The sequence below is a fragment of the Peromyscus maniculatus genome, chromosome 17 (genome assembly GCF_049852395.1).
Source record: "Peromyscus maniculatus bairdii isolate BWxNUB_F1_BW_parent chromosome 17, HU_Pman_BW_mat_3.1, whole genome shotgun sequence".
Taxonomy (NCBI): domain Eukaryota; kingdom Metazoa; phylum Chordata; class Mammalia; order Rodentia; family Cricetidae; genus Peromyscus; species Peromyscus maniculatus.
In genome coordinates, this window is record NC_134868.1 from 8,792,135 (window position 1) to 8,810,782 (window position 18,648).

The 18,648-nt window shown below is 36.1% G+C and overlaps 1 protein-coding gene across 7 annotated transcripts in view; it reads right to left on the reverse strand.

Moving 5' to 3' along the window:
* Marchf1 (membrane associated ring-CH-type finger 1) overlaps nt 1-18,648 on the reverse strand; it is a 748,496-nt gene that overhangs the window by 495,836 nt on the left and 234,012 nt on the right. For all 7 annotated transcript variants that reach the window (XM_042263091.2, XM_042263084.2, XM_076553275.1 and 4 more), the window contains exon 2: nt 11,242-11,318. The gene's annotated coding sequence lies outside the window, so the exon portion shown is untranslated. The remainder of the gene's footprint in view (nt 1-11,241; nt 11,319-18,648) is intronic.

Genomic DNA, 18,648 nt, shown 5'->3' on the forward strand with positions numbered 1-18,648 from the left:
GAGAGATGGCTCAGTGTTTTTGACAGTGTTTGATGCATGACCCTGAACGCCATTCATATTCCAGCATTCATGTAACAGTCTGAGGTTTGTCTCATCCACGCCTTCACCATTAGCTCCAGTGGCGGGAAGACAGCCCTAGTGGTGGTAGAGACAGAACAATAGCTTTGCTTGTTCACTGCCATTCTGCCAAACAGAAAATGCCCAATATTCAGGAAAAGGTTTTATCTCAAAGGAAAAAGACTGAGAGTGACATTTGAAGCATCTTAAATGACTCTTCCTTCCTTCCTCTTCCCTGTTCTTCCATCTCTGTTCCCACTTGAACTTTTGATCTTCATTATGGTCCTGTTCCCCTTCTTATTATCCGTTTTCTTTTATGTCTGCTTTCTTAAGACCTTTCTTTACCCATCATACCAATGGTGCCTCTCTAGTTTCCTGAATTCTACTAATACTCTAGGTTCAACCCACAAATTTTAATATTTGATGCTAAGATCCACATTAGTGAGTTATGCAACGTTTGTTTTTCTGGGTCAGGGTTATCTCGTTCCGTATCATGCTTTCCATCCACTTACTGAAAATTGTTATTGTTTTACAATGAAATAGAACTTAATTGTGAATCAGTATCATGTTTCTATTATCCACTCATTAGTTTAAGGGATCAAGGCTGTTTCCCACATCCTAGCTACTGTGAAAGGAGTGTTATGAACATGGATGGGCATATGTCTCTCTACTGGGAAACACAGTCCTTCGGGTACATGCTCAGTATTAGCTTTTCTGGGTCAGATGGTAGACCACTGATTTAAGGATATCTGCATTGACTTTCACAGTGGCTGTGCCAATTTGCATTTCATCAATAATTTATAAGAGTTCTTCATTTCCCTACATCCTTGCCAGTGTCTATTTTCTTGTTTTCTTAACCTTAGCCATTATCAATTGGTTAAGACGAAATCTCAAAGTAGTTTTAATTTGCATTTACCTTTTGGCTAAGGATGGTGGACACTTAAAACTATTTTTAGCCATTAATCTTTCTTCTGAAAACTCTCTGTATAGTCCCACAGCCCATTTCTTAATTTGGTTTTTTGTTTTATCAGCAGTTAACTTTGTTTTAGTTTCTTGTATTATCTAGACACTTATCTTATGTCAGATGTATAGTTGGCAAAGACTTTTCGCCATTCTTTAGGCTTCCTGTCAGTCCATTAACAGTTTTCCTTCGCAATAACTGTCATCACCTTTTAACTATATAATACTAAAATGATTATACATGTTATGGAATACAACAATTAAAACACATAAATATATTAATTATTAATGGTTTCCATTACTATAAGTCAATCACCAAACATTCATCTCTATTTCTGAGCTTATTCTGAAAAAAATGAATGGAATAAAAAGATCTAGATAATATTTAAACATACCCTTCATTTCAAACTTGTGCCTTTAGAGTCTCTCTCTTTTTGAAGATGGTACAAGAATGAATAATGCTTCACAAAGCAAAAATGAGCCACAGCTACAGAAAGCATAATTTAAAAACAGAGCACAAGGAATTTAGCATTCTATGCTAATATTTAATACTGTTTCACTTTGTGCCCATATGGCATTATCCATTTAATAGCATATTCATTATTCTGCATTTCATTTCATAAAAATTAATGAAATCAGTGTATCAAAGATTTCTGTCCTCCCACTTCCATTGAGGGACTATCTATAATAACCAAGATATACATGTAGTCTAAGAGTCTATTGACTGATGAATGGATAAGAAGGTAAGGAAGAAGGGTGTGGCAGGAAAAGGAGCCATTCCTCAGTGAGTAACCAAGTTATAGTAGGATAGGAATAGAATGCTCTGCATATATTGCATGGTGAGATGAGCAGATATGGAAAATGTACTCTACATCACAAGATTATGGAAGGGAACATTTCTAAAGCTTTCACCACAAGATAATGAAAATGTTTAATTTGATTCTAAAATTACACATATATGTATATGTTAGAAGAAAATCTGCCAACTATACTTCTGACGGGAGGGTAATATACAGAACATGCCAAGAAATATAAAAGTCAAATACAGAAAAAAACTTCTCTCTTTTCCAGCCCATAAATAATCCATTGCACTTCAAGGACAGTTCTCAAAAGAAACACAAATGGCCAATAAATATTTTATAAAGTTGTCAGCAAATCCAGCCATGAGAGATGTGAAAATTAAAAATACTTAACAATTATATCTCACCTTTGTTAAGAATGGCCACCATCAAGAAAACAAATGGCAAAAAATGCCGGAGAAGACATGGCAAAAGATGAACATGTCTTCAATATTGGCTTGGCCTCTATGGGTATTAGTGTGGAGGCTTCTAAAACACAAACAAAAAAATTAAAACCAGAATAACCATATGATTCAGCTATACAATGCTGGGCACATTCCAAAGGACCCTGTTTCCTAGTATAGGAACACCTTCATATCCACCTTTGTTGCTGCTCTGTTCACAATGCCAAGGAATAGATTCTGCCTAGATATCATGTCCATCAGTATATGAATGAATAATGACATGTTGTACATTGTATACACAATGTGATTTTATTCAGCCTTAAAGAAATACATAATTATGAACATGGTAGGAAAATGGAAGGAACTGGAAAAGATTATAATAAATGGTAACCCAAGCTAAGAAAGAAAAACACCACATGCTCTTCCATGTGGATACTAGACTCTATTAACTATGTGCATCCTGGTAGAGTAAATATTGGAAAGGGTCAGGAAACTAGAAAGAATTTCAGGAGAGTGGGCCAGATAAGGCTTTAAGGAAAGAGGCAGAGTGGGGATAAAAGAAAAAAATAGTAGAAGGAATACTAATAACAAGAGTGTAAGAGGAAAGAGAGTCAAGATAGGAAGGGAAACAACAAATTAATGCGTGTCAACAAGGTGAGTAAGAAGGATGAGCTGTAGTAACTTAGTGATGAATTAATCAGGAAAAACAATAGAAAAGAGGTCATTGTTCCAGGCTAGAAGGTGACCAAAAGGAGGATGCAGAAAATAAGTTTATGAAACATGTTTGTTTCAAAGACTGAGAAGGCATCGTTGAAGGACATAGTTTAAGTCTGCTTCTGGTTGAGTTCACACCGCACCAAATCTTCTTCCATAATGCCATGTATTTCAGATCAAAAGATTTGTATTTGGGGAACATACAGGTGGCTCAATCAGTAAAGTGCCCACTGTGCAAGCCTAATGACTTGAGTTTGGATCCCTGGGACATACGTCGGGCAGCTCACAACTGCTTGTAACTCCAGTTAGAGAGCATCTTATGCCATTGTCCAGATACCTGTTCTCACATGCACACACCTCACGCCACTCAGACACATTCATAATTTAAAATAAAATTATTCTTAAAAGTAATGAAGTGGAGACATCATTGAAGAAGACACCCAACATCGACCTCTAGCCTCCATACCTAGAGGCATACATATGCATGCACAGACAGAAAGACAGATAAACACACACACACACACACACACACACACACACACACACACACACATGCATGTGCTCTTACCTATAACAGTCTCACACACAATTAGTGTCATAGGCAATGTCTCCAATCACTTGATAGGAGAGTAAGGTCTTAAGATCAGTTCAGGCACATAAAGACATGGACTCAGATGCAGAAGCCTTGAATATTAAGGGAAAACTCTTCAGGCTGCTCATGTCTGGAGCTCTGTCTCTATGTTCCACTGCTTTCTGACTAAGAACATGGTGAGGACTGCAGCAAAACATATAACCACTTTGATTTTAAACTGCCAACTGCTAAAGCTAATACTTTAAAGGCCATGTAAATAGCTCATGCTCTCCTGTTTGTGCCTCTAAAGAACTAAGAGTTTTCTGCAACATTGCAAAACAGAAAAGATTGCCTTTGACATACCCAGTGACTGAAATGTGGCTGCAGTTCTATTTGTGTGGGATCATCAGAACACAGTCAAACAGTGCTTTGATTCACAGATGCCACAAAATAGACAGAGAAATGGAAACCAGTATTCTGAGCTGCACAAATAAAAAGGTCTGGCTTGTACAAGGGAATCAATTCACAAGAGATACAGAATAGCAAAGGGGGAATTCCAGACTGGAACAAGGCAGAATATAATTAGCCAGTTGACATATATATGTAACATCCTGTTACTACTTAAAAATTGCCAGAGTCTCTTTCCATTCTCTAAGACCAGGCCAGAATGTTAAAACATTTGATATTATGGATATTTTAGAATACCTTCAAAAATATTTCCTGCCTATTTATATGCCATCCTATATATATTTTTTTAATTTCATGGATTCCCTTCTCAAAATACCTTTCATCTTGATAGTGACCTTAGAAAAACAAAGTCACTTTGAGATAAATGTCTTTTGATGGTCTCAGATAGTGTGCCATAAGGAACTATAATAGGGTTTAATTGTCTGACGTGTGTTAGGAAGCACTGGTGTATAAAATACTTCAATACTAAGTTCAGAGCTGGACAAAAGGCAAATTTGTTTATGTGATCATTAAGTCGAATGAATCAGAAAGCCACTGTTATTAATTATACAGGGGAAACAATTAGCAATAGTCACATTTAAAGAAAATCCCTTCAATAAAGGCATGATTGAAAAGAAAAGAAAATGTTTTTCATATTTCTCTGAAGTTCTAATGTCAAGAATATTTAAGATTTAAAAAAAAAACTTTTGAAATGAAAAATTGAGTGGTTTTGATTTTGTTACATTTTTCTCTCCCAAGGCCGAAGTATATATCAATGGTAGTAATTGTGAACAATTCTGGGTATTCAGATAGTCAGACAATCAATGCTTATTTTAGCAAGTGCCTGTGAAGTGTTCCAGGGTCTCTACCTGTGGCAGATAAGCAAGACCACAGGTGGCAGATTTTCCTAGTTTTTCAAGTTGCTGGTGAAAATAGAACATAACTGGGTATGAACACAGTCACTCACCTCTAGGTCTGGATAGAGCTGGGGGTTGGTTTCCAAGCCTCGGGAAGTGGCTGGGGTCTTGGGCAGATGGGAATGGGGGCAGGACTTGTAGACTGCAGCGTCTGCTGCTGGGGGCTGTCTTGGTGAAGAGGGAGCCTTCCTGAATGGTTGGAGGTAGCACAGGGACAAATAGCCAAACTAGTGGAAGTGCATGAATGAACCAATGGTGGAGGAACCCCCATGGAACTGAACCAGGCCCTCTGGATAAGTGAGACAGTTGATTAGCTTGAACTGTATGGGAGGCCCCCAGGCAGTGGAGCCAGGACCTGTCCTTGGTGTATGGGCTGACTTTTTGGAGCCTGGGGCCTATGCTGAGACACTTTGCTCAGCCTTGGTGTAGGGAGGAGGGGACTGGACCTGCCTTGGCTGAGTCTGTCAGGCTGGGCTGACTCCCCAGGGGAGACCTTGCCTTGGAGGAGGTGGGAGTGGGGGGTAGATTGAGGGGGAATACTGGAGTGGGAGGAGGAAGGATGGGGGGGATCTGTGGCTGATATGTGAAATTAAGTTAATTATAAAATAAAAATACTATAAAAAGAAAGAAAATAGAACATAAGTCCATATTTCAAATGTATCAGTATCTTCCTCATAAGTGTGAGAGAGATTGTAGCTAGAGTTTTCCTGCCTTGCCCACAGTCAGGACAATTCTCTGTCACCTGCCAGTCCCACAGCTGCTCAGACCCAACCAAGTAAACACAGAGACTTATATTGCTTACAAACTGTATGGCCGTAGCAGGCTTCTTGCTAACTGTTCTTATAGCTTAAATTAATCCATTTCTATAAATCTATACCTTGCCACGTGGCTCGTGGCTTACTGGTACTTTACATCTTCCTTGTCCTGGCGGCTGCTGCAGGCAGTGACTCCTTCTGCCTTCCTGTTCTTTTATTTCTCCTCTCTGTTAGTCCCGCCTATACTTCCTGCCTAGCCACGGGCCAGTCAGGTTTTATTTACTGACCAATCAGAGCAACACATTTGCCATACAGACCATCCCCCAGCACAGCCAAGTACAGACCATCTCAGACACCTGCACTCAGGCTCGTGGTCTTAATCATCCTCTATGCGAACCTGCTGGGTAAAGCCATGAGGAACCCAAGAACAGGCTCCCACAGCACATATAGAACATCCCACAGCAAGAGATCTCTCCAAAATACTATTTCTCTTGTAAATAAGATGATTCCAAACTTAAAGAACATTTCCTAGCATGCCTATTTGTGAGGTTGATTTTTATATAACTCATCATCTGTCCAATGTTATATACTCTGCTACTATCAACAGGTTTTGATTGTGGTGTACGCATTTTTCTTTTATAGCAAACACTTTTTGTCACCTACTCCCAAATAACTTTATAGTTATATAGAGAAAGTAATATATTGCAAATGGCAGTAATAAATAGATCTAAAAATGCAATATGTATGAGATATTAGTTTCTATTATTAAAATAATTATTTTAGCTGGGGTTCAATATTTATGACAGGGTCTCACTATGTAGCTCAGGTTGGCTTAGAACTTGCTATATTAGCATGTAACTTTAGAATCTCCCAAAGTGCTAGAATGAATTACTATTCACAATTTAATCTATTATACATAGTTTCTGCAGCCACAAAAGTGTATAAACAGATAAATTTCACTCATTTGCATAATAATAAGAGTCACTTTTACCCTAAATAATCCTGAAAGAACAGTTCTTTCATTATTGTAAGTATATTTGTTACAACTTTGTGGGTTTGCTCCCAGGTTTTGGCACCAAAATGTGAGTTTTGCAACTCTGGGGAAAGGTATCCTGACTACCTGGGGAGTCAGGCAACACCTTGAGCTGCTTAGGACAGCTCTGATGGCTGGATCTGCAAAGAGACAGTTCAACCCTAGATGTATCCTGGATACCCCAGAAGGGAAATTTTTTCTGACTACTCAGGAGAGTCATGCCTAGAACTGCTTCAGCAGGGAAGGATATCCTGACTGAGAAAGTCAGGCCAGGAATTGCTTCAGTAGGGAAGGATATCCTGACTGTTTGAGAAAGTCAGGCTATATATACATGGTGTGATGGGGGATGGTCTCTTCTCAGGATATAGCAATTTTGCTCCTCTCCTAGAAAGCCACTATAGCTGGGCCTCTCTGGCCTAAGATGTTGCTTCTTTTGCTTTACTCTGAAAAAAGTGGAAACCCCTACAGAAATGTAGCAATCTCCTGTAGCTCTGCAGAAAAGTGTTACTTTTTCAGCTCTCTTTTGCTCTCTCCACTGAGTGACATCTGAGCAAGGATCTTTTGTTCAGCTCTTCCTTGCCCTGTTTACTGAGGGACGTCTCAGCAAGGATCTTCTCTACACTAGTGAATGAAGATCTTCACACCCAAAACTCTTTTGAGAAAGAGATTTATTTGGGAAGGAGGAGTCCAGGAGAGTAGCTGCCTCTACCAGGGTGGAGAGAACCATTCTTTTTAACTGACAAGGCAGGGCAGTTTATATAGGATGTCTTGGGGGTAGAGTCAGCCAACCCCCGACTTGGGGCCCAGAGTTCTAACTGTCCTGCTCTGTGCTTGGTTTCACCAATCAGTTGGCCAGAGGCAGAGATAACTCTGATCTGACTGAGCCAAACTGTGTTTCTTTGTGCCCTGATCTGAGCCATCTTTCCCTAGTTCTGGGATCCAGAGTCAGGGTGGATTTCTTTAGCCAACCCCTTTTCCCTGAAATTATTACATGCTAGTTTTCTTATAGCCATGTGTACTGTTCTCCATTGTATAGTACAGCTCTTCATGAAGTCCAGTCCTGTGCTTCTTGTTAGTAGAAGCTGTTCCAAAGAAAGTCAATTTGCCTTTACCTTCAACATGCTGTTAATCTTACCTATCTCACCTGCTGCAATTCTTTAGTATCTTGGCAAGTCTTACCTCTGGTTCGTTTCAGAATTTCATTGCACTAACTCTGTGACACTTCATTCTTTGAATGGGTTTAAGTTATATTCTAGAACACATAGGACATACAAAGAACAGTTGTAAGGTAAGGTGTGGGTAATCACTGAGCTATAATATAGCTCGTAGTTTTCTTGATTTTTCCTCTTCTCTATATCATTTTTTCTACAAAATGCTTTCTCACGCAAATAAGATCACAGTAAGATTTAGAAGCAATGAAATTTTACATCTTTATTTTTTCCTCAGAATTCTAAGCATAAATTGTCATGGGATTTAATTTATCAAATTAAAATAACTGGGAAAATGTTGATTTAATATCTACTTAATTTCTAGAAAAGAATGCTATAGAACAATTAGCAGTATAAGCTATAAGATATATAGTTCTAAGCCAAAATCACCCATTGTCTAAATACTAAAATAATAGTCTATTTTTGATTTGTATTACCTTGGGAGGTGTTGTCTCCTCCTGAGGGAAGAGCAACAAGAAGAGAGCTATGGTTATTTTTAAAAACATGATAATTATCACACTTGAGTAGATTAATTTTAATCAGATCAAACTGTTGTAGCTCCCAAAGAGATCCCCATTCTAGAAGCCAAAGTTCTCCTTTGATCATCCTTAAACCCTCAGAGAAAGCCATAGTAATTATCCATTAGGGACTGAATGGTTAGTTAATGGGGACCATGCCTGAGAAAATGTTTTGTCACACCACTCCTTTCCTCCAACCTCTGTATCCATCTAAGGCTTGTTTATATTTCATGCCCCTAATTAATTACACTCACCATGAGAATATCTGTGGCAGTTTACTCACTGATTTTTTTTAATCCACAGGTTTGAATGAGAATGAGACTTGTAAAGAACAGGCTTAAGATTTTATGGACAGTTACAGAGTTGTATTGTAATCCTGATTTGAGTTGAAAAAAACATCAAAGCCAGGATTGATTAATGTGATGAGCAGATAACATCTCACAGAACAGAAATCATATATTCTTAAGCTTGGAAGCTCTCATATTAAATTAATTTGTATTTTTCCCCCAAATGATCCTTCAGAATAAGATGTATTTTATTTTAAATATCAAAAGGGATTTAGGGCCAGCAAACTGATCGATGGTGTAAACACATACACACATAAACACACTTGTTCACATGTACACACAGAGACAGAGAAGCAGAGAATGAATAATAATTTTTAAAGAAAGTATTTAGAAGTTGTTATCTCCAATTATTTGAGTGGTAAAAATTCCCACAGCCTAGAAATCTACTATTTTTAATTATGTGGGTTTGTACATGTGAGTGTGGATGACTGAGAGACAAGAATCAATGGATGCCATTAGAGCTGAGTTACAACTATATTTGAACCACTCAACCTGAGTGCTGGGAAACAAACTCTGGTCCTTTACAAAAGCAGTATGTGTTTGATCCACTGAGAAATCTGTCCAGACCCAATTTTTGTACTTTTAAGTCACTACAAAGTAATTGGTAGTTTTTTCTATAACCCTATCATATACATGAAAAACTGTGCTTAGCTGTGTCATGTTTTCTTTACAAGTGGAATTATTCGATTTCTTTCATTAAAATAAAAAATCAGAAACACTACTGCGGAGATTTCATCATACGTTTATTTTTTATTTTTCATGGATTTCAGATTTCCCTGTAGCTTTCCAGACCACAGGACCTCAAAGCAATCAGGGATACTGTGGTTAAAGCTAAGGATGCATTTCTTCTTGCTTGTAAGGGTTTTATTAGCCGAAGCCTCAACACCTCTACAGGTTTCAGCATGGGTGAATGGGCTATGAAGCAGATGAATTTAATGAGAAAGGAAATCGTTTTTTGTGAAATTCTAACAGAGAAGCATATATTTACCACTGATAATCTTGCAAAAGTCAAATTCGACACCTTTATTTTAAGATTTTTATATACAAAGCTTGACATTAAAAACATCAAGTGAATATTTTCTATTAAAATAAAATAATATAAACTAGTTGATGTTATTTGGAATTTAAGAAGTACATACATATACAGAGAGATAAATCACTGAAAATATGCAATTGTAATTAAGCACAGTTTTATGAGACATTTTGTGGTTCCTTTAAAGGAAAATAATCACTGGAATTTTAGGGTTCACAAACAGCAGAACTAGTGGGTTCTAATTTCACCTCAAATCTAAGATGAAAAAAATTTTAAGCATAATGAACTACAACATTTTCCTCCTGTTTTCTATGTCTTTAGTATGTTTTTGAAGTAATTTATCCTCTCTAAATTACTACATGGATTTCTATACTATATTTTGACTTGTCAGTCTACTCGCCAAGTAGACACCCTCATCATTACTGGTTGCAAACATCAGGGTGCAAAACCCTCCCAGCCAATGACATTTGGAAAAACTACTACCCCATGGAATTTAGAACGTAATAGGCATTTTTCCCATCTAGTTGACCCTCCATTGATTTATTGTGAGGCAATAAAGAATAATTTTTGTCTTGCCTAGAGGACATAGTCTGCATGAGTGAAAAGCCAAAAGATATTGCAAATGTCAAAATAAATAACATGTATTATATTGTCTCCATCTACTGGGTCTGTCATAAAAAAGAACTAATTAGAGACAAAGGAACTCTTTATCACAAAGTCAGAAAGCAGCTTGTAGAATATAAGAAGTTGATTTACCCTTACCATGTTCCAGAAACTGTGAAATAGCCAAATCTCAACTATGAGATAATCACAAGGTCAGAAGGGTTACAAACTGAATGTTCCAGAAGTAATGAGCTTGGTGTCATTCATGACTCTCCACGCAATAGCCTTGCTTATTTGCTGTATGTCAAGTAACATAAATAAGTGATCAAGTCTATGACATCAAACCTGTGCAGTGCATATCACAATGTGAGAATGAATATTAAAATTCATGAATATAAAATCTAAACATTAGGAGAAAGATAAAATCAGTGTGCTAAAAATAGTATTTAGCTAACTTAATACAGCCTCAAAGGTCAGTTTCTGCAAATAAAGATCTATTTGTTCACTGAAACAAAGTATATGACACTTATGAACATGTTTGTCCAGGACAAATCAGCATTCTTGACAGCACTATCTGAACTAGCTCACCAGCTGATAAGGGTCTTATCATGAGTCATTAAAATATTGGCTAATAGATACAAAGAAACAGAGTTAATCTAACAGATGAATGCTCTTTTGACATTTCTTAAATAAGATAAAGTTAAGGTAAAACAACGCTTGGAAGAAATAAAACCAATTCAGAGCCTAATTAAAGAAATCCAACTCTACTTCCAAATGAGAAAAGTAGTTGCCTGTATCAGAAAGATTTATTTAAGATAAAAACAGATGAACTTACAAAATATGGCAGTGTTCTGTTTAGTCACAGTAGGACAGCAAAGAAGAAGCTCTCAGAACTCTTTCTGGGTACATTTCCTGAAAAAGAAAATTAAAATAAATAAATGTGAAAGTATAAGCTAACATGAACAGAAAAAGACATTGAAAAAAAATACATGACTTGTAAAATGGAAGACCACATTTTAAAATTTAAATTGTAAATATACATATAAGCATGTATATGATCACTGATGCTTCTAAGCTAGTAGTTGATCTGCCTGTTCATAAATCAACTGACCATCATACCTATGTATGTACACATGTATGTATAAGTTTATGACTATAAAAATTTGTCTTGGACATTATTGAAGTTCCCATTATACACTCACTTAGAATATTATAAGTATATTGCTGAGTTGTTATTTGAGTGAAGAATACTTTCAGTATAATATACTCATGACATAATTATCACTGCTAATAATCAAAAGGTAAATATTAATATACTCTTAAATTAAATTCATAAATATTCATTTCTTTTATCACAGGGGTTAGTCAGTATTAGTGTGAAAATTTGATCCATAATAAATTAAATGTTTAATGAATAATTCCTGTTCTGTTTACTTAATACAAAGGATTTTATATTATATCTGTATTTCTAGACTGATTAAAAAAATCAATCAATAATTGAGAAGATCAAAGAAGTAATTACAAGCAGTGATAAATGTGAAAGAGATGAACTGTACGATGATCACAATGTTAGCTATTTTAAACTAGAACCTAACTTACTGCCAGTTGTGGTGGCACATACCTGTGATCGACACACTTGGGATGCTGAAGGGAGGGTCACTGTAAGTTCCAGGCTTGTCTGGGATACAGAGTTACATACTGTCTCAAAAATCAGTCAATAAATAAATAAACAAAAACAGAAAAAGAAGAAAAGAAAAGCAACTTTGAAAGAGTAAATAATTACATATGCTTAAAAACCAAGTAAGCCAGGCAGTGGTGGCCCAAATCTTCAATCCCAGTACTCTGGATGCAGAGGCAGGAGGATCTCTGTGAGTTCGAGGCCAGCCTCAAACATGGAACAGAGCAAGTTCCATGGCAACCAGGGTGGTTACACAGAGAAACCCTGTCTCAAAAAACCTAAATGAATAAATAAGTAAATAAGATAAAAGAACCAGTTAAAGGAAGAAGTGGCAAGTGGTTGAGCACACCACATATATCATTTGTGTTTGGCAAGGCAAATGTGTTCAGAAGTTGACTGGGGAATGTTTATGATGGTGATAATAGAAATTTTCTACATTTGGCAAAGACCAAGTCAGACTTGATAAAGCAATTATTCAAAATACAAACAGGTAATATTACACAGAATTTAGAAAATATATACAAAAATGAGTGGATCTATTACTGAAATGATAACCAAATCATTTGAAAGAAAAAATGTTAAATGTACAAGCTATTTTACATATAATTGATTAGGTTAGTTTGATATAGCTATTAATAAGCAATGCAAATTTGATTGTTAAATTTTTAATATTTTAATGACTAATGAAATTGGGTTTTTGACAATACATGCAGATGCTGAATTCTGATTCCTGTAGGACCTCACAGCTCTTCTCTGTCTCCTACCACATTCACTTCCCCTCCTCCCATGGGCTCTTTTCCCACATTCATGTCCTTTTGTCTTGTTTGAGACCCACTGAGTTTAACTACAGTCATCTGTGTGAACATGGGTATAATCTGAACTAATTTCCAGGAGATAAATTAAGATATAATTGGATTTTGTTTGTTTGTTTGTTTTGTTTTTTTGGTTTTTTGAGACAGGGTTTCTCTGTGTAGCTTTGCACCTTTCCTGGAACTCGCTTTCGAGACCAGGCTGGCCTCGAACTCACAGAGATCCGCCTGCCTCTGCCTCCCGAGTGCTGAGATTAAAGGAGTGTGCCACCATCGCCCAGCCAGATATAATTGTTTATTGAGAGCATAGAATATTTTAAAACTTTCCCAAGTGGGAATAGAAACATAATATTTTCCTTTTTTTTCCCTTTTATTTTATTTTATTTTACAGTACCATTCAGTTCTACATATCAGTCACGGATTCTCTTGTTCTCCCCACTCCTGTCTCCCTCCCCTTCCCCCCAGCCCACCCCCCGTTCCTACCTCCTCCAGGGCAAAGCCTCCGCTGAGGACTGAGATCGACCTGGTAGACTCAGTCCAGGCAGGTCCAGTCCCCTGCTCCCAGACTGAGCCAAGAATATTTTCAATAGAAGGTATTAAAAAATTAAGAGTTTCTAGGTTTAATTTTGCTCTTTGATATCTAAGCATGAATATCTTATTTGTTTATTTTTGAGATTGTAATTTAATTATAATGTTTCTACCTTCACTTTCCTCCCTCTAAACTCTCTCATGTACCCCTCTGCCTCTCCTTCCTTCCAATTCATGGCCTCTTGTTTGCATTAATTGTTATTGCATTCATAGATAGATAGATAGATAGATAGATAGATAGATGATTCTGCTGATTCCAGACAATATTACTTGTATTATGAATAGTTTTGATACACAAAATCATTCTTTGATCATTGATTAAATGAATCAAAGTTTGAAAATCTACAGAACTTTGACTTCTTAAATGTTAGATTATATTGACCATTTGTAAAATAAACATAAAAGCATTATATTCAAAGGGAAAGTTAAATGGATGCCTCCATTGAAACTGCAAATGAGACTGCAATGATTGTACAGTATTTAATGATATTAATATCATAAGCATATAAGTCATAGAAGGCTGTTAAATTGATATACATTCCAAACTATCCAATTTAATTTTACTTCTTAATTTAATGTGCGTATGTGTGTATATATACATACATTACATATATGTGTATGTATAAAAATATATATATATACATATAAACTTCACATATATATGCATATATATTCTAGAACAGCCATATCTGATGGAAATGGCAGAAGTCATAAGCCCAGCACAGCTGTTTTACAAAGATCCAGCAAAGCTGAGCCACATGATGGCTGCCATGCCATCTTTGGTTTTCATCTCCACCTGTTTCATACTTGGGAGACTTTTAATATTTGTACAATTTGGAGATATTGAATTGATGGAAAATTTCTTCAAATTATTTATACCTTCTCCCAGGAATGCTGCTTCTAAGCTTCCCCAGGAAATTCCTGAACATACTCCCTCCTGCTTTTATGGGAGATATCCTTATCTACTTGAGGTTCTTCCTTATGCCTTGGAGGCTGTAACACACATAAAGAAGCCATATGTCTCTTTATGAGGCTATGAGACATTCTTGAAACATCTGTCCCTGTACTTACACAGGAACAAGATATTCTAAACAAAGTAAACTCAAAGAGGTCAACAAGATTTGATTGGCTAGAGGAGTTGGCCACAGATCAGATTACAAGCCCCTTCCCACTATACACTCAGACAATTATGTAGCATATACAGCCACAAAGTTAAATAAACTGAAGTTACCTCTGCCCTACACAGAGACTTATACTTATGGGCAAAGAATGATGTAGAAAAATGATAAAAGAATAAGATGCCAGGACCTCCCTTTCTTAGAAAGTTAGCACATGCAGAGCCACTGTGGTATTATATGGTCAAGGAACAACAGAATGCCACTATTAGATATATAGACAAATTGTATAAAGATATAAACACTATATTATATCAGAATTTGAATAACAACTGAAGCAGCTTTGGTCTGAAGATTTTTTCTGGGCACTCTGTAATAATACACCGCTTGAGACATGGCAATATGCCCAGGCTAACTTGAAATTTTTGTCTTGGTCTAGTGTCCTTGAAGCAGCCAGAGCTACAAGCCTGAGAACAGGCTGTCTTATGCCTCTAGATTCTTAAAATTTGGGCTATAGGGTTAATGAGTAAAATGATGACTCTGTTTAAAAATGATGTCAAAACTTGAGGAAAATACTTGGAAATGATTCTGTTCTGCCATAGCTTATTAATAATGACTAAAAGATGAGCAAAAGGAAGTGAAACACATGTCCCAAAACAAAAATGATAGGATCTAAATTTTGGAACATTACAAATATATGTCTGCTTATTGAATTCTGTATAAATCAAGAAGCACTCTGGCTGCTTGTCAGTCAGGCTGCAAGATTCTCCCCACCATCATGCCTGGCTCACCTCCTTCCCCTGCTAACTCCTTACATCTTCTGCTGGGACCTTTTTTACCATCGAGGATGACATCCAGCAATATACTGTGTATGTATTTATACTACATATACATATATGTAACATGTATATGTTACAATAATGGCTGCTGACTGGGGGAGAATCAGTCTTCTTCTCCAGGGATGAGATCCTGGTAGTTATTCAGTCCTATTGGTCAGTTCTAAAGTCCATGTATGAGCAACACTAAACAGAGTCAGCAGGTTGTATTTATATCTATATATACATATGTAGATATATAACAATAACAAGTTTAACAAAGAAAGATAATGGGTGTGGGAAATAGTTGTGGCAAGGTAAGAATGGGAAGGGGAGGGATGTAAATATAGTACTCACATTGAGATTCTTAACAAATAAGTTTTTAAAAATTGGTGAGAAATTATACATTTTGGAAAATCCATAGGGAAGAAATGTTTGCATATTTATGCTTTACTGGTGAGAATTTACGAAATTATTTATGGATTTTCCCAGTAACTTAGCAATCCCACTCTACACTGAAGATCCTATTCGGCAGACATGAAAAACTTGTAGTCTTCTCTGATCTTTTCCCATTCTAATCACTTTGCTCTAGTGACCCCCAAAACCTGTCTTGAATTACCTGCTACATGAAGCCATCCTGACAGGCTCACTCACATTCCAAGGGCTTATGCTGGGACATTCCCCCACAGTACCAGCTTTTCCTTTATCCTGATGAGATTGCAGCCCTGGCCAATGCATCCACAAACAAATGACTATGTCGCTTGGCCCCACCATTAGGATTTGAACTGGACTGTGTTTAAAGTTGAGAAAAAATGTGATCAATGGAGCTAGAGCACAGACCTTGATATGTTCAATACCCCTCTGGAAAAATAGCACTTAGAAAATGGAAGACTTAAGTATCTGAGCATCTAGATGGATTTTAGGTGTTTTTTCTCTTTTGTTGATAGAATTACTAAGATAAAATGAAAGAGGTTTTATCACCTTAACACAGTTTGATAGAAAAAATCCTATAAATCAATAATCTGAATTATTTTAAAACCCAATGATCAAACTTTATAGTAACTTGATAGCACTCTTTCAGAAACCTGATAGTCTGAAGAAATTTGGATTAATATATTATCATACAAGTATCAATTTGTACTTCCATATTTTAGAGTTGTAAGTAAAAAAAATGGGAAGCAATTGTAAACTTACTATATTAATGCAATTTAATGATTCAGTAATGCAATGAATTTGAAAACCTTAACCAAAGGGATGGAATAGCCTCAATGATGTTTCAGAAGTATAGAAATGAACATTCTTAACACCTAACATTACATTTTCTTCAAATTCATTGATTATATAATTTCATGTTGCACATTAAGTCAACAGGAAGAACTGATTACAGGTTATATTTTCCACATAGGTCCACATAAGTGAGTATTGAATGGCATTTACTGATTTTTATTATTATAAAGAAAATTCTACTTGGCCAGTATTTTTAAAACCATTATATTTACTCCTAAAATGTAAGCCTGATATTACTTGAAATATGAGAAAGTACCTTTGTAATTTATGGTCCAGATAGTGCATAGACATATGTAATATATTAAAATAATATTTGAGTAAGATCTGTTAGGAGACAAAAACTAACACATTACTTCGACACTTTTTATTCTAAATTTGGGGAATAATAATTGCATCTAGAAGAAAAATAGAATAAAATATTTAAAAAATAAACATATATAAGCTCATGTGGATTTCAGTTTTTCAGAGAAGTTCAACATAATAGAATATTAATGGATTTTTTTTCAAGATAACTATGTTTAGAGCTGGTTACTAGACTATGACTGCATATTTGAAGGTGCAAAGGCAATTTTCAACTCAGTTGCCGAATGCTGCAGGGAGGAGTGCTTTGTTTTCTGGCGTCAGAATAGACCATGCAGAAAGTAGTTCACTCTATCACTTAAGATCCAAATACTGATGGTGAATTTATTTAGTATTTTAATGCGTTGAATAAAATGTAACCAGGGAAGCAAAACCATTGTGTTTATTATATACAGTTGACACTTATAATAATAAACTGACGAGTATGTGAGTGCCATAATAAGCTTTTTCTGAATAATGTTCTGTCATTAGCAAAGAGGTTTTGTTTGTATAACACTTTTTGTTTTGTTTATATTTAATTTGATTTGATTTGTGTTGACATGCTAGAAATCAAACTCAGGGCATCATACTCATCTGGTAGGCAGGCATTCTACCACATATTGTATCTTCAACAATGAGGTTTTTTTTTTATAAAATATTATATTAATATCATAGTCACAATACTCTAGGAAGTTTCTCCCATTTTCTGAACTATAAAATTGAGGATTATGAAAATGAAAAGATTCCTTTAAATGCCATGGCTTTCAGTGGTGCCCATGGGAATTGATCTCCATGTGCTGGCTTGGCTTACCTGTCTTTCCAATGCAAGAATTTCCCAGTAAGAATTTTAATAGTTAATTGATGCCATGGAGTTATAAATATGAAATTAATAGGCTGGATTTTTTCTCTTCTCACTAAAAATTTCAATCATATAAGCTTTTATTTCAAGTAACTTTCTAGAGAGAAGTCTTCCTTCAGCCGATAAAGATTATTTGGTGTTGATTAGTCTGCAGACAGGAGAGTATTATTATTTGTGAAATACCCTGTTTCATTGCCCGCATGAAAATTTCAGTGTGCCTGGGCAGTGGTGGCACATGCCTTTAATCCCAGCCTTTAATCCCAGCACTCAGTGTCATTCATAATCTGCGTAAAAGTCGAGTACATCCATGAAAGCATAAAGTAAGGTGTACATGGTGTCTATACCGGATCGTGGAAATTGTGAGTTAAAACTCTACTAAACTGAGACCCTTTCAAGTGCTAAGGCAGTTTCCTGGAAGAGGTGAACTCCTCAGGGACACAGAAAGATTCAAATTCCATTGAGGGTTGACAGGGGATATCTTTTTACAAAGGCATTTGCCGAGCAGATGAAAGAGAGCTAAATAAAGTACAAACAGGTACAAAATGAGAAGTTTTCTGTTTAATTTGTCATAAACAGTAGAAGGTGTACATGAATCTACATGAAAAACATCCCTTCTGTCATAACAAATTGCATTTGCCATTTGGAAACACATCCCATAATTGTAAACCTCATTTGTTTTAAAACTTGAGAGATTCATTTTTTTTTATAATGGCATCATAATGTTCCTCAAAGAAATAATTTCTAAGAGATGA